At 38.0% G+C, this 13,490-nt stretch overlaps 1 long non-coding RNA gene and 1 pseudogene across 1 annotated transcript; both read right to left on the bottom strand.

The window, feature by feature from the left end:
* Positions 1-1,035: 1,035 nt before the first annotated feature.
* On the bottom strand, positions 1,036-4,168 carry LOC103659362. The gene is made up of 3 exons (XR_567471.2): positions 4,127-4,168; positions 3,255-3,423; positions 1,036-1,068 (listed from the first exon to the last, which is right to left on the bottom strand). It is a non-coding gene; the product is annotated as an uncharacterized LOC103659362 (long non-coding RNA).
* A 7,026-nt stretch (positions 4,169-11,194) lies between these two features.
* Positions 11,195-13,123, bottom strand: LOC103659363 (annotated as a pseudogene).
* Positions 13,124-13,490: the final 367 nt, after the last annotated feature.

Raw genomic sequence — 13,490 nt, 5'->3', positions numbered from 1 at the left:
GTTCTGGCCATGTCACCTCCAATAGTTTCATCTCAGAGATGTTGTTCTTCCTCATATCCTTCTCCCTGGGTCTGTGTTTTCATAGCCTGTGTCCTCTCTAGTGTGGATTATTGAGGGTCATATGTAGAAATGGTGACTAGTGAATGTTCTGTGACATGTCAGTAAATGGATGATATGATACATACTTGTGTATTTTTCTCCTGCAAAAAAAAAAAAAAAAAAGTGTGCATCCCCAATTTTTTCCCTAGATCTGATGAAAATCTTTCTACTGAAATGAGTTCTCAGAGTATTGCAACTTCTATAAATTCTTGTCGTTTCCCAAGTACATCAGAAATCTTCGATACAGAAGAGAATATTTGTTCTTGTATATTTATTCCTCTCCTTTGTCCCTAGCACATTGCTGGGTGCATGAGAGCTGCCCCACAAATATGGGCTAAAGTGGCTTCTCTGGCAGGAGGCCAAGAAGATGGCATCATAAGAAAGTGATCTGAGAGAGAAGCCTTAAATACAAAAGCTGAAAAGGAGCTTAGTTTCTAAACTAATGTGGTAGGCTGATTATTGATCCCCACATATGTCCACATCCTAATCTTATGGAACTTGTTTCCAGATGTGATTAAGTTAAGAGTTTTGAGATGGAGAGATTATCCTGAATTGCCTATCTGTGGGGGCCCGAGGTAATTTTAACAGTTCTCCTAAGAAGGAGGGATGCAGGAGCAGTCAGAGGCAGAAGAGAAGGCCTTGTGGTGGCAGATGAAGAATTGGAGTGGTGTGCTTTGGAGATGGAGGAAGGGTCCACAAGCCAAGGAAAACAGGTGGCCACCAGAAGCTGAAAGAGGTGAGGAAATACACTGTCCTCCCAGAGCCTCCAGAGGCAATGAGTCCTGCTGACACCTTGACTTTGGTCAGTGAAACTAACATAACTAGGGATTCCCAAACTGAAAGTCACAGGCTGAATCCATTACCATATCTGTTTTATTTGGCCAGTGTAGCATTTTAAGAAAGAAAAAGAAACAAGCCAATCTTTAAAAATCTGTATGCTTCGTGGAAAAATCTGGATTTCTGGTTTATCTGAAAAGCAAAAGCAAAAACAAAAATAAAAGAGATCTGGAAATATAGGCTCTGCATCCCTGTGTGGCAGAATTCCCCTGAATTCACACTGCAAGCTCCTCCCTGGGACTTACACCTGTTAACTGTGGGCTCCTCCACCCCTACTGTATCTCTAATTGAGGCAGAATTGTGAAGATAAGATTGCATTTTATTCTTCTTTAGTAGAGAAATATTTTTCTGTACTCATATCTGTAGATAGGCTGAGAGGGCTGCATGTTAAAAAAATAGTTGTGATAAATGTCTGCTACTAATATAAGGTGCTAACAAAAGAAGAAATTGGGTATGGGGTATATAGGGACTCTGCTGTTTTTGTGACTTTTCTGTAAATCTTAATCTAAAATTAAATTTCCTAAATGAAATTGGCATATTTCCTTATGAAAGTGGAGAATATTATGTATTACACATGCAAGTTGAAGCGTTTCTCTCTTGCAAGATTAATCCTTAGTCCGTTCTATCATTGCATTACTCTCTGGGCCTTTCTGAGTGTGCATTTGTGATCTACAGACATTTCCATTTTACAGACGAAAATCCTGAGGCCCAGAGAAATGAAGTATCTTGCGCAGAGTCATAGAGCTAGTCTAGGAGGAGCTATGAGTGGAACTCGGGCCTCCTGACTATCTTCTAGCCCAATGTTCTCTTCTTTTACCTCCTACTGTGGGGAGTAATGGCAATAGGGAGGCACAGTAAGGTTAACATTCTAGAATGCAGTGGGAATCTCACCTTTCTAGAATCTTCTGTTGGAGCAGAGAAGCAGCATCATACTTAGAGTAACCTACTTGCTTGTCTCTTGCTTTTTTTTTTTAAACTTCCCTCATTTATATTTTACATGTGGTGCATAGGGAAAACATTTGACATTTGTCCAAATACCAAATGTACTTTGGATTTCATCATTTCCATATTAGCAAACTCCAGCTAGGCACAAGAATACTTCCTCTGAAAGCAGGAACCTCTGGGTTTGCGAAGGTCGGAGTGGAGGCCTCATGATCAGAGCAGAGTGGTTATGACTGAGCTCAGGTGTTTGCTAATGCTGTTAGGTAGAGACTGAGACAGACATTCTGTGTGGGCTCCAACCCTGCTAGGAGGTGGGGATTAAGGGATTAAGTGGATTTGGGAGGTTATGACTACTACTAGAGCATCCTGTGTTCACAGCCTTGGTTCTAAAGAGCCTTTGGTGTGACTGGCTCAGAGCTAGTCAGAAGGTCAAGGTCAGCTATCTGAAGACTAAATAGGCTCAGAAATGGGTGGGTCCCTGGCCTTTGGCCTTATCTCTGCAAGGCTATTTCTATGCTAATAGCTTTCTCTGGGGTTTGAAGTGGTGAGGGTAACTGAGACGTGTAGCTTTTCTAACTTCAGCTAAGGTTGAGAACTCTGGAGGTATGAGGGCAGAAGGGGAGAGAGGGACAAGTACAAGATGCTGACAGCTGCAGTTGTATTGAGTGCTTTCTGTGTGCTCGTGTCATTCATATATGCAAGCAAAGCGTCTCTCTAGGGAAAAGTATTTCCCAGTCTGTTTCATTCATTGAGTTACTCTTCGGGCATCTCTAAGCATGAATTCGTGACCCCTGGACATTCTCATTTAACCAGTGAGAATTCTGAGGCCCAGAGAGAAAGTAACTTGCTCAGGGTCACAGAACTAGTCAGGGAAGAACTGTGAAGAGAATCCAGCCTCCTGATATCCAGCCTAGGGCTCTTTGCTTTCCCACTGCTGAGGGAAATGATAGCAATAAGGAGAGAATATTGTGGAATTCATGAATATGGTGGTAAGGCAGTATGGTGTAATGGCTGTGAGCAGAAACTTTGGAGCAGGTTGCCAGGGTTTAAATCCCAGCCCCACTGCTTAATAGGTGACTTGTTTAAAATTTTTAATCTTTCTGAACCCGTTTCTTCTGTAAAATGCTGTTAGTAATAGTACCCACTTTAAAGGACTATATGAGGATTAAATGAGTTTATAAATGAATAGCACCTGGCTCATAGTAGCTGCTATATAAATGTAAGCTCTTACTGTGACATAGTTATAAATATTATTCCTATTTTGAAAATGAGGACACAAGCTCAGAGAGGTTACATAGTTTAACCAGCAGCACACAGAAAGGAACCAAGCTGGGGTTTGGACTCACATCTCTGTTCTCAATCATCTATTATATTACCTTTTAGCAAATCAGGTTTTTTCAGACTTGTGTTCTTTGGCTATTTCTCTGGGCAGCCCAGGGTATGTAAACAAAGTTTCTGTGTTCATGTGGTAAAATGTTGGTATTTCTTTAGATCTTAGATCTTTCTCCTCTTCAAGTTCTTGCCTTGAATATTCTTCCTGTTTTTCTTTGTGAAAAGAAATAGAATAAATGATACAAAATCCAAACTCAATAAGTTGACTGAATGACACTGGTAGTAGTAACACTGGGTGTAAAAAAGAATGCTTGTCTTTGAAATGTGCAAAATGCTTTGTCATAATGGTTTCAGCCTTCACTAAGTAAAAATAATTGAAGTTGAAAAGGAATGGTATTTGACCACAGGCTTAATACATAGGTCAAGTAGCGCTGAGAGAATAGTAAGACGATGCTCTGATCGGATCATTTAGACATAGTCCCTAGAGCCTGGTATGTGTAAGGCACTGGGCTGGGTGCTCAGACCGTAATTATAATACATTCATTGTCTTCAAAGACCTTTCATTTGAATCTGTTGTCTGCACTTAGTTAATGTCCTCAGTCTGGGTCCATTCTGCCCTTTATGAATCTCCACACTTTATATGAACCCTTAACACACAGAAGAATATTGATTAGGATGTGTAAGGGCCTGTCTGGACACTGGATTATTCAAAGAACAGCTGAGGGCAGGGGGCCCCTGCATGACTCAGTCTTTAAGCATCTGCCTTCGGGTCCGGTCATGATCCTATGGTCCTGGGATCGAGCCCCACATCAGGCTCCTTGCTCAGCAGGGAGCCTGCTGCTCCCTCTGCTTGTGCTCTCTCTAATAAATAAATGAAATCTTAAAAAAAAAAAAAAAAAGAACAGCTGAGGGGCACCTGCGTTGTGCAGTTGGTTAGGCATCTGACGGTTGTTTTTGGCTCAGGTGGTCATCTCAGTGTCGTGGGATTGAGCCCCATGTCCAGCTCCGTGCTCAGCGTGGAGTCCACTGGAGATTCTCTCTCCCTCTTCCTCTGCCCAATCCACTCATGTGTGTGGTCTCTCTTTCTCTAAAATAAATAAACAAATAAATCTTCAGCGTGAGAGAGATTATGGACTCTGGGAAACAAACTGAGGGCTTCGGAGGGGAGGGAGGTGGGGGAATGGGATAGACTGGTGATGGGTAGTAAGGAGGGCTCGTATTGCATGGTGTACTGGGTGTTATAAGCAACTAATGAATCATGGAACTTTACATCAGAAACCAGGGATGTACTGTATGGTGACTAACATAATATAATAAAAAATATTATTAAAAAAACATAAAAGTATATAAAATTCAAATTTGCATCCATGAATAAAGTTTTGTTGGAACACTCACACAAAAAAATAAATAAATCTTCAAGGAACAGCTGAATGAACCACTCATCCTCAGGCTGCTAACAAGAACCTAGCTTTTCTCCTTATTTGAATTGTGTTGAAGCAGAAAAGAGATTAATCTTGTTTTGGATGGTTCCAGATGACAACACTAGATAGAAATTGCAGAGAAAGAGATTCTCACTTCAGTTTGAATCAATCCAATTAAACCACTAATGGCACCTACTAAGTGCCAAGGGTTTACTCAAAAGTGAGTGAGGCAGATAGAATCCCTGCATCAGCAGAGTCACTAACATTATTATTTTGGTCACCAGAGCTGAAGTCTAGGTGGGCATAAAAATATTGTACATAATATTGATGTATATATTTACAGATAGCCATATTTGAATGAGCTTGTTTGGTGGCAAAGGGTTTTTATGGCATAATAGGAGGTATTCTAAAGAGAGATTAAAAATAAGGAATATGGGGTTCTAATTCTGATTTTATCATGGCCTGTGTGATCTCAGGCCTCAGTGTTAACATCCAGTAAATAGCAACGTTGGACTAGATGGCCTTCAATCTTCTGTCCACTCCATGATTCTATTAAACTTTTATTTTGTCCTTATATCTTTGTGCACTCAAAAAGTATAATCACATCTATTCTTGCGGGACTGGGCAGATGATTATTATGAGGGACCCACTGATTTAACATGACTTCCATTTTAGAATTTCAAATTGGATGAAAAAAGTCCTTTGTAAAGAATCATCCATTTTTTTGTTTAGGAATTTAGTTCTAATTTTTTTTCCAGCCTTTAAAGATATAATTAACATATGGCATTGTTTAAGGTATACAATGTGGTGATTTGATATATGTACATATTGTGAAATGATTACCACAATAAGATGAGTCAACATCTTCCACTGCCTCACATAGTTACCTTTTTATTTACTTTTTTGTGGTGACAACTTTTAAGATTTCTCTTAGCAGCTTCCAAGTATGTAGTGCAATTTTGTTAACTATGGTCACCATGATGTACATTAGATCCCAGAACTTATTCATCATCTTATAACTGAAAGTCTATACTCTTTGACCAACTTCACCCATTTCTCCCCCTCAGTCCCCTATACCGTGGCAACAACCAAACCGTTCTGTTGCTATGAATTCATTTTTTGTTTTTTTTATTTGTTTGTTGTATTTAGATTCCACATACAAGTGAGATCATACAGTATTTGCCTTTCTCTGTCTGACTCATCTCAGTTGATCATGGTTGATCCATGTTGTCACAAATGGCAGGATTTTCTCTTTTTTTTAAATGGCTGAATAGTAGTGTGTGTGTTTGTGTGTGTGTGTGTGTGTGTGTGTGTGTGTATACACCACGTTTTCTTTATCCATTTATCCATTGACAGACACTTAAGTTGTTTCTATGTCTTGGCTATTGTAAGTAATGCTACAATGAACATTGTACATGTTGTGAACATAAACAAATCTTCAAGATGGTGATTTTATTTCCTTCCCATATATACCCAGAAGTGAGATTGATGGATCACATAGCAGTTCAATTTTATTTTTCAAGGAATCTTTATACTGTTTTCCATAGTGGCTGCACCAGCAGTACACAAGTATTCCCACCAGCAGTACACAAGGTTTCCCTTTTCCCTACATTCTTGCCNNNACTTACCTGTTATCTTTTTGATAACAGCCATTCTAACAAGTGTGAGGGGATATCTCATTGTGGTTTTGATTGGCATTTCTCTGATGATTAGTGATTTTTCATCTTTTTATGTACCAGTTGGACATGTGTATGTCTTGTTTGGAAAAATGTCTATTTAGGTCCTTGGCCCATTTTTTCACTGGATAATTTGGGGGGGGGTGTTTTTTGTTTTTGCTATCGAGTTGTATATTTTAGATGTTAATTCCTTATCAGATATGTGGTTTGAAAATATCTTCTCTCACTCCACAGGTTACCTCTGTGCTCTATTAATCATTCTTTTGTTGTGCAGAAGCTTTTTAGCTTGCTGTAGCCCCGCTTGTTATCTTTTATTTTGTTACTTGTGCTTTAGGTATTATATTCAAAAAAATCATTGTCAAGACTAGTGCCAAGGACCAGGCCCCATATGTTTTCTTCTGGAAATTTTATGATTTTAGGTCTTACATTTAAGTCTTTAATTCATTTTGTGTTAGTTAATTCTTGTGAGTGGTGCAAAATACAAGTCCAGTTTCATTCTTCTGCATGTGAATATCGTTTTTTTTTTTCAAAACTATTTATTGAAGAAACTATCTTTTCCCCATTGAATATTCTTGCCTCCCTCATCCTTAACTGTATATGCATAAGTTTGTTCCTGGGATCTTGATTCTGTATCTGTTTTTATGCCAGTAGCATAGTGTTTTAATTACTATTAGCTTTGTGGTATAGTTGAAATGAGGAAGTGTGATGTCTCCTGCTTTGTTTTTCTTCCTCAAGATTCCTTTGGTTGTTCAGGGTCTTTTGTGGTTCCATATGAATTTTAGAATTTTTTCTTATTAAAAAAAAAGGCCATTGAATTTTGATAGGGATTACATTGAATCTATAGATGGCTTTAGGATAGTATAGATATTTTGACATTAATTCTGATCCATGAACATAGGGTATCTTTCCACTTATTTGTGTCTTCTTCAATTTCTTTCATCAATGTCTTACAGTTTTCAGTGTATAGATCTTCCTGGTTAAATTTATTCAGAAGTATTTTATTGTTTTTGATGCTATTGTGAATAAGATTGTTTTCTTTATTTCTTTTTCAGATAGTTTGTTGTCAGTATACAGAAATGCAACTGATTTTTGTATGTTGATTTTATGTCATGAAATTTTACTAAATTTGTTTATTCTAACAGTTTTGGGGTGGAGTCTTTAGGCCTTTCTATATAAAAGATCATGTCATCTGCAAAGAGAGATAATTTTACTTCTTTTATTCTGACTTGGATTTTTTTTTTTTTTTNTTTTTTTTTTTGATTCCAGGATAGTTAGCGTTTGATTTGGATTATTTAAAAAAAGTTTCTTGCCTCATTATTCTGGCCAGGACTTCCAGTACTATGTTTAATGGAAGTGATGAAAGTATGCATCCTTCTCTTGTTTCTGATCTTAGAAAAAGAGCTTCCAGTCTTTCACCATTAATATGAGGTAACCTGTGAGCTTGTTTTATATGGCTTTTATTATGTTAATGTAAATTCTTTCTATATCCAATTCATGGAGAGTTTTTAATCCTGAAAGGTTGTTGTGTTTTGTCAATGTTTTTTCAATATCTAGTGAGAAAAATATTTCTTGATATCCATGTGCTGGAAAATATATTACCTCTAGTACTTTATTATTATTATTATTATTATTATTATTATTATTATTAATTATTATTCTATTGAAGTGTAGTTGACATACAATGTTACATTAGTTTTGGGTTATGAGTGCTACTATTTAACTAGATTCCAAAGATTATAAGGAAGACTTCCACTGAGTCTGAGCTGTAGAAAACTAAAAAGATGTTAAGGGCTTTCTTTTCTTTCTTTTTTTTTTTTTTTTTAAAGATTTTATTTATTTATTTGACAGAGAGAGAGGCAGCCAGCGAGAGAAGGAATACAAGCAGGGGGAGTGGGAGAGGAAGAAGCAGGCTCCCAGCAGAGGAACCTGATGTGGGACTCTACCCAGGACTCTGGGATCATGCCCTAGGTGGAAGGCATACACTCAACCACTGAGCCACCCAGGCGCCCCAAGGGCTTTCTGAGAATAAATCAATTTTAATGTAGATTGGGGGGGGGGCGAGGCAAAATAGAAATTTTTTAAGAAAGTGACAACTGCCGGAAATGACAGAAAGTTTCATTGAAGCAATTTTGGTAAATATATTTTAGGGAAAAAAAGACCACTAAAATCTAGGAAAATTCTTATTTATATTTCCAATTGAGCAATGAGTGCAGATAATATTTATAGACACATTTGATTCCTAATAATGTGCCCACTAGTATTATAAAATATACATGTATGTGTTATGAGTAAGTAGTTCAAGAATGTAGAAAAATCTGGGGGCGCCTGGGTAGCGCAGTCGCTAAGCGTCTGCCTTCGGCTCAGGGCGTGATCCCGGCATTCTGGGATCGAGCCCCACATCGGGCTTCTCCATTAGGAGCCTGCTTCTTCCTCTCCCACTCCCCCTGCTTGTGTTCCCTCTCTCTCTGGCTGTCTCTCTGTCAAATAAATAAATAAAATCTTTAAAAAAAAAATGAATGTAGAAAAATCTAAAATTGTACCTTTGGTAGATAACATACAGTTCATAAGGGAGTTAATATCATTAAAAGTAATTTAAGACATGAAGCATTTTCAGTGTACACCCTTTTGAAAGAAATCATAGATTTGGGAGAACAAGTAGTCAAGTGATAAAGAAAATGCAGAGAGAGCCCACAAAATACAGCTATTCTCTCTGGACTCCTAACTCTTTTAAGAGAACTATTTCTCTGAAAAGATAATTGGCACATAAGTTACTATCCTGTCAGCAACCTCTTTGACACTGGCCATAGCGACTTCTTACTAGACATGTCTCTGAGACAAGGGAAACAAAAGCAAAAATGAACTATTGGGACTTCATCAAGATAAAAAGCTTCTGCACAGCAAAGGAAACAATCAACAAAACTAAAAGGCAACCTTCATAATGAGAGAAGATATTTGCAAATGACATCTCTGATAAAGGGTTAGTATCTAAAATCTCTAAAGAAATTATCAAACTCAACACTAAAAAAACAAATAATCCAGTTAAGAAATGGGCAGAAGACATGAATAGACATTTTTTTCCAAAGACATACAGATGGTTAACAGACACGTGAAAAGATTCTCAACATCACTCATCATCAGGAAAATACAAATCAAACCACAGTGAGATACCACCTTACACCTGTCAGAATGGCAAAAATTAACAACACAGGAAATAACAGATGTTGGTGAGAATCTGGAGAAAGGGGAACCCTCTTACACTATTGGTGGGAATCCAACTGGTGCAGCCACTCAGGAAAAGAGTACAGAGGTTCCTCAAAAAGTTAAAAATGGAACTACCCTATGACCCAGCAATTGCATACCACTAGGTATTTACCCAAAGGATACAAAAATACTGATTCAGAGGGACACATGCACCCTGATGTTTATAGCAGCATTATCAACAATAGTCACATTATGGAAAGAGCCCAAATGTTCGTCAACTGATGAATGGACAAAGAAGATGTGGTATATATACACAATGGAATATTACTCAGCCATAAAAAGAATGAAATCTTACCATTTGCAGCCACATGGATGGAGCTAGAGGATATTATGCTAACTGAAATAAATCAGTCAGAGGAAGACAAATACCATATGATTTCACTCATGTGGAATTTAAGAAATAAAATAGATGAACATGGGGGGAAAAGAGAGAGAGGCAAACCAGAAAACAGACTCTTAACTATAGACAACAAACTGAGGGTTGCTGGAGGGGAGATGGGTAGGCGACGAGTTAAAAGTGATGGATATTAAGGAGGGTACTTGTGATGAGTACTCAGTGTTATATGTAAGTGATAAATCCCTAAATTCTACTCCTGAAACTAATATTAGGCTATATGTTACTAATTGGAATTTAAATAAAAACTCAAAACAAACAAAAAAGTTACTAGCCTGTCAAGTTGCCTAAAGTGATATCACATGTACTTCAAGGTTCCCATTCTGCCAGGAGGATGATTGTGGTCCAGATGATACAGCACTAAGAAACAGGTATATGTCTTATTGCCCAAGAGGCAGTTTTGCAGGAGGCTGGGGGTTCTTGATCAAATTTACTTAAGTGGTGGAATACGTAGAGGTGAACAACTCAAAAAAAGATATTCATTGATCTTGTAATTGAATTTCCACAGACCCAAACCAATAGTTCCTGGCTTTGGTTGTTAATTCAAATTTGAAATAAAAATTGTTAAGATGTGGTATTTTAGGCTTCAGATTCTGAATGCTTGCACCGTTTCCCAGCTTGCGTCCCTTTATACCTTCTCCCACCCTCACAGGTTAACAACAAATTCTCTGCCAGAAAAACACAGGCAGAGTGAAACTGATGTCACCACCTCCAAGGATCGGCAATGAAGTAGGCAGTCTTGGCCCAGTCTTCCTACCTTCCTGACCCTCCCCTCAATATTTAAACAGCTAGACATAGAGCTAGGTACTGGCTCTAGGACATCAAGCAATACTGGCCCTGCTCTCACAGGCCATACATCTAACAGGAGATCATGTTCCATTTAGTTCTCCTACCCAATTATCTTGAGAGCTGTTTCTTCTAAGTTTAGGTTTTCTCTTCTATAAAATCACAGGGTTTCTCTGGGGACCTCTAAGTCAATTAAAAATGGGAAACAACTTAAAGCCCCTGAATTCAAGTTGAATGAAACTGATAGAGCCCAGACCCAAGAATACAGAGTTGAGTGGTGACAGGTACTCTCCATTCCTGGAGCTCCCCCTCTGCCTGGAGAACAGGGATTGAGGGTCTGATGATCCCCTGGCATACAGGGATTTACAGCCTGGGCTCATGTACACACACAGAGTTTTTGGATATCTTTGTCCTTTAGGTAGGCTGCTCGAAATGTCCACTCCTCTTTATTCTTTCATTTCACTGAAGGAGCAGTAGTTGGGCCCCAGGCCTCACATCGTATAGTCAGTGCTATTGGTATCACACTTGCCGCAGTGACATTCAGTGGCTGCTGGGTACATATGCAGAGAGTCTGTCTGGTGAACACAGCCAGGCACTCTAACCGCGTCATACATTAGCTCCTTGAGGTACATGTTTTCTGGATGTTGGGCCTGCCTGTGTCCTTGTACACCAGATTCTGAAGAGTTTAGGAAGGAGAAAGTTAGGTTATAATATTCTGGAAGTTTCTTTTTGGCTTAGTCAAAATGAGACAGGGATTTAATACTGCTTACTCCTATATTTGTTCTCTGAAGACCAGCTTTTAGGATCTTTAAGCACAGGACACGTGACCTCATAAAGAAATTAATGTTACACTACTTTCCTGAACTGTTGTGGAAGTGTTATAGAAAATATGACTACCTCCTTTCTCCCCACCATGATAATACCCACATGTTTAATATTTGTATAGCTCTCTAAAAACTTCAAATTTATATGGCATAAAAGCATGTAAAGATAAAGGAATAAAGAACATATGACCTTTGGAATATAAAGGGTTTTTTGTACTTAATAATCTGAAGCTATGTTAATGACAGATAAAAACATATAACATTTGGGTTTAATTGCTCAGAAAAATGTTTCCAAATACTCTTTTCTATGTATGTTTAAAAGAGGAATAAGAGTCATAAGCTGAATTATTGATACTTTGCCTAAAATGTGAGGGGAGTCTCATGTGGGATTCTGGACAATCTGTAGATTTTTAAGTTCTTCCTTGCCGCTGCCTTAAATTCTTATATTTGCAGGGTTTTTAGTCCAAAAGTATATGATACAGTTTCAATATCAGTACATTTAATTCAACCCAAATATATTTCACTCTTCTACTTGCCCAATGAGAAAATAATTGGCTTTCAGGGAGAAAAGAGGCTACTGGTTAATTTCTTTCCCTGGATGGCCACCAGGTCTATATCCCACCTAAATGCAGTGAAGTTTCACTGATCAAATTCATTTAATATCAAATAAAGTATATTCATTAAAATGCAGCCACCTTCAATTTCAGTTTATTGAACTCCTGCGCAGCCAGATGCAACAGAAAAATAGCAAAGAAGAAACACTTTCCCTGATAACTGGCCTGTTGTGAAGAAGCTGTGAGAATGTAGATAAATGGTTTAATGCCTCTATGCCTTGATTTTTCTCAACAGCATAAAGAAGGGAGTAGGTTTGCTGGTTCCTTTTGGTTCTAGTCTACAGGGATTGATTGTTCTTAGGAGGCTTGCTGGCATTTATATGAAAGGTAGACCAATAAAGTGAATTTTTTAACTGGCTTCTTATGTTTTTACTTGCCTTCAAAGGCATTTTAGTACTACCCCTGTCACAGAGGTATGCCTTTTATTATTGCAATTGGCTTTTTGAGAGTATTGATAATGTTTCATGATTAAATATAGATATGTATTCATGCTCTTGTTTATCTCTCAATAGGTAAACCTAGCAGAAAAACACTCCCTTAAAGTGTAGAATTGGTACATTACTGAAGCATTCATTTATGTCAATCTAAGCTGTCCCAAATTTACCCAAATTAAATCTAAACCCAGACTTTGAAATGATATCATGGTAATTAACCTTAATTACAATGCAGACAAGTTGGCTAAGAGAATCATGGAGAGACAAAGTATTGATAAATTGGGAATTAATGAAGCCTGCCGTCTACAAACCCTCAGGACCCTCATTTCCAGCAAAGCAGAGTTCCTACCTTAGTGTAGCAGTAGCCCACACACCAAGTGGCATTGATGCTTATACAGAAGAGGCATTCTTTCTCCACTGTGATGGTGATGTAAGTCAGCTCACAACTCGCAGCAGATTGCTTTCCAGCAACAGAAGAGAAAGCAAAACTGGACTGACTTCATCCTGGACTAGGAAGCAAACAATTAGAAACTCAAAGTGTTTTAACTGTCATGACAGTTTAACAAAATTTACCCAGTCAGATTGAACTGAAATAAACTTGCTCCCCAGACTCCATAATCGCATTCACGTTTGGCAAGCATGTTTCGACAAAACAGAAACCTGTTACAGTTGAGAACTCCTCATATAATTCTTTAAGTGGAAGTGTATTTTTTTAGGTATTAAAATGCCCCAGGGGGGATATAAAATCAATGCACAATCAGTTGCATTTCTATACACTAACAATGAGACAGAAGAAAGAAAAATTAAAGAGTCAATCCCATTTACAATTGCACCAAAACCCATAAGATACCTAGGAATAAACCTAACCAA

Source organism: Ursus maritimus, unplaced genomic scaffold (genome assembly GCF_017311325.1).
Source record: "Ursus maritimus isolate PB19 unplaced genomic scaffold, ASM1731132v1 scaffold_23, whole genome shotgun sequence".
NCBI lineage: Eukaryota > Metazoa > Chordata > Mammalia > Carnivora > Ursidae > Ursus > Ursus maritimus.
The sequence above is the reverse complement of the archived record's forward strand: the minus strand, read 5'-3'. Positions and strand labels throughout refer to the sequence as shown.